Consider the following 3942-nt stretch of genomic DNA (forward strand, 5'->3'; position numbering starts at 1 on the left):
CAGCACTGAAGAACAAGGTGCCATGCCATGGCCAGGGGCCATCAGGACCATCTCTGCCACCGACACCGACCTCAGCCTTTCAGCGGGGTGTCCCCCCAAAGGTGGCCCTGAAGCCACCCCCAGCCAGGAGGTGACCAAGGAGGCTCCATGCACTCCCAGCCAGGAGGTGACCAAGGAGGCTCCATCCGACACCACACCTGGCTGAGGAGTGGCACAGCTGGGTGCATGGCACAGCTGGGGAGCCACCATCTCACTTCCACCCTTACTTGAATTGCTGGTGGGACCTTCCCCGGGGGACACCAGTGTTTACAGATACTCCAGTTGTGCCTTAATGGACTCTGCAGCCTCGTGGCTGTCCCAGGGAGTTGTCAGCTGGGGCTTCCCAAGGAAACCAGGAGTGGGGACAATGCCCTATGTTGCTCCAGGTTCTCCTGTGCCCTAGGAACTGCTGTCTTCTCTCCGACGTCCTGAATGTGTCCTGCTCCTCCTGCCGCCTCCCTGCAGCGAGGAGCTCCTGGAATCACTGGGGACTGTGCCAGGGAACACCACCCCCAGCTGGGGACACCACACAACGGGATGTCATCAGAGGCTTTGGCAGGTCCAAGCCAAACTTGGCTTCCCCACGAGCTTTTATCTCTGAGTTATCCCTTGGGTTACTGTTCTGAAAGGGAATTCCCTGGGAGGCTTTCTACTGCAGCCATTAATTTATGACCCTTATGTGACCACTTTGAGCCACCTGCTGTGAAACCAGGCCTCCCCTTTTTGATATAATTTAGGTTGAAGACTTTTATATCAATAAAGATTGAAGGTAGTGGTGTCATGGGGTGTCTCTGGGCAGGGGGGACAGGAGGGTGGGGCTCAGGGAAGGGGGAAGAAGGGTTGGAGCTGAGCTCTGTGCCAGAGCCACGGGAGCCAAACAGCAGCATCTGCTAGCCACAAGGAGTGAGGCTGCCACAGGAGCTGCAGGATGCTGCAGTGAGTCCCCCCATGCTCAGCACCATCCTGGCTGTGGCTTACTTTGAGCACAGGCTGCTCATGGGGCTCCCAGTTACTGCAGCTGAGGACACCCACAAGACGCAATGTCACTGCAGGGCACCTCTCTCCCTGTGCCTACAGTGACGCCAGCCCTAAGGCACATAAACCCAGCCAAAAAATGGTAACAAAATAATTTTATTCTGCTTTATCAAAAGAACTTAACACTGTGAATGTAAACCTGACCATATGTATCGTGTTTCCTTAAGAGATGCAGATTCAGGGCTGACCCCTTTAGTCACAGGCCCTCACAGGCCTTTAGAAGGGAAAGAAGAGCCAGTTCAATCCCACCATCCTGGCTGGCCCTGCTCACAGCTGGGGCTCAGAGGGAAGCAAAGCCCACACTGGGGTGCTAAAGCTGTGGTGATCCCCTCCTGCACATCTGCTTGGGCTTCTGGGGAAGCAGAGAGGGATGGAGGAGGCTTTTGCGGAAGGCACTGAGCATCACACATGTTGCTGCAGGGCTTGGGGAGCATTCCCTGGTGTCCCTCAGACCACAGGGAAGAGGTGGCTGGTGCATACCCAGCCAGAGCAGGGGGACACTGAGCCAGTGACAACCACTTAGGGCAAAGCCATGCACCAACCTGGATGGCACAGGAAGGCCCATCAAGGCTCTGATCCAAAGGGAAGAAGTCCTTCCTGCACTGGCCTGGAAGGTTTCCCTGCTCTCTGCATAGGCATCTTGCTCTGATCACTATGAGCTGCCTGGTTATTCCTTCCAACGGTTCCCCTTGTGCCCTTGTCACCTCTAAGCTGGCAGAACCTACCCTGTCCATCCAGCCCTGATGTTCAGAGCAGTGTCCAACCCCAGGAACACATGGAGACAAGCCTACATCCCTGCCAGCACCTCCTCCAGCAGTGCTTCTGCTCTACAAAGCCTGCCCTGGCCTCAAAATCCAACCCAAGTGGGTGCTGCTGGGGTGAGGAGAGACTGTGCTCCTGTGCCAAGGGTCTGCTGCAACACTGAGGTGGCAGGTCAGAGATGTGAATCCACTGCCTCCTCAAAGCCCTTCCCATGGGAGAGAGGAGAGCCTGCAAGTCAAACAGCACTTCCAGGAGACATTCCAAACAGCACAGCTACAAAATACACTGCCACCCTGTCTCTGCCCTGGTGCCCTGGGTCCTGGTACCTGGCTCCTGCCACAGCTGGGTTGGAAGAGGAGGTGGTATCCTGGAGCAGAGCATCAAATGAGCCTTGTGAGTTTGCATTTAGATGGAGGCCAGAAAGACCACCCAAAACTGCTGCAAAGTCCCACAGTCATGTCTCACCCTGCAGAAGGGACAGGGCCAACACATCCCTGCTCTGCCCTAGGCATGGAGGAGAGGAGAGGCAGCCAGGGCAGGAGGTGAGACAGCATAAGGCACCATGTGTTACCAAGCTTCCTTGAGGAGAGACACTGCCACCCTCCAAGTCAAGCTACACAGGGTGGGAACACACCACTGCAAAGCCTGAAGCCCACACTGCTCATTTGGGGACATCACTAGTACAAGTAAAGCTCAGGATGCTTCTTTTGGGTTGAGAGTTTCACTAGGGCAAAAGCTAAACACGTCTCTCCCCTTGCCATGAGGCTGCAGATGGTGCCAGGGCCAGAAGATCTCAACAGGCAGAGTGCCTGGAGTGCCACCACCACCACCCAGCCCCTCTGAGAGGACAGGACAGCAGGATGGAGGCACACTAACCTGGCTGGAAGGGGGGAGGTGATCCCTGAAGGCATGGTGGGCTCACAGGCAGGCAGTGCTGTGGTGTTCCCAGCTGGGAAATGGCATTCCAGCTCAAGCTCCTGCCAGCTGCTTCCCCAGCCATTGCCTCTGGGATCATCACACAACACGAGAAGCAGGTCCTAGAAACAAGCACACCCTCACAGCAGGAGGAAAGAGGAGAAAAGAGAAGCAGGTTCCTCCCCACCCAAGCACGTGTCTCCCTCACCCTGCAGTGGCACGGTGGGAGCAGGGTTGGATATATTACAGCACACACCAGGAGAGAAGAGAGAAGATTCCTGTCAGCACTGCTTGGGAGCAGCCACAAGTCCTGCACTGCAGCAAACCTTGCCAGGGCCGAGAGGAGCAGGGCCACACTCCCTGCTGGGGCTGTTCAAGGACACACGAGGCAGATCCCACTTCTTGCAGCAGTCGATTTTGCAGTGATGCCTCACCTGCTTTGCAACTGAAGGCGTCAAACATCTGATCTGCTGCACAGCAAGGTCCCTTCACTCTTCTCTTCCCCTTCACTTTGCCAACAGGGCAGAGCAGTGGAAATTCAGTCCCTTTCCCTGGTGAATGACCCACAGGGAGGCTGAGATCTGAGCAGAGATTTCCTAAGCTCTGTTCCCAACCAGCTGCTCCAAGGTGCTCTTGACATGTGGTTTAGGATGCAAGGTGAGACCCAGCAGAAACATAGCACAGGCAGTCACAGGCAGCCAGTGTGAGCTGTTGCTTGGAGAGGGGAGTTGCAGAAGCCAATAGAGATTGCTTGCTCCAAAGTCCTTATCTAGTGCTGCTGTCTACAAGAAAGATTATGGCTATGCAGATCCTATTCCAATAACCTATTCAACACCAAGCACTCCTTGCCCTGAGCAGGAACACACTGGCAAGGAGAGCTCTCTTCACTGGAGTCCTTGAGGAAAGGGAGACAGCAGTGGCAGAAACCTGCCTGGGAGTCCACAGGGCAAAGCTTCATGGGCAGAACAAAGGAAACCTTCACTTCACTCAGCCTCAGCCAGGAGCACTGGGCAAGGACCAGTGTGCAGCAACACAGCACTCAAAGCCACATGTCCTGCCCCCAGAGTAGGGCCTGCTACAGAACTCCACCCACTGCAGAAGGCTTTTCCTGCTGGCTGTCTTCTAATATTCCAGTATACGTATGTTAGTACAGAATTACCCCTTCTTTGGAAGCACCAATTTAATAGGGAA

This window comes from Acanthisitta chloris, unplaced genomic scaffold (assembly GCF_000695815.1).
Source record: "Acanthisitta chloris isolate BGI_N310 unplaced genomic scaffold, ASM69581v1 scaffold20636, whole genome shotgun sequence".
Classification (NCBI taxonomy): Eukaryota; Metazoa; Chordata; class Aves; order Passeriformes; family Acanthisittidae; genus Acanthisitta; species Acanthisitta chloris.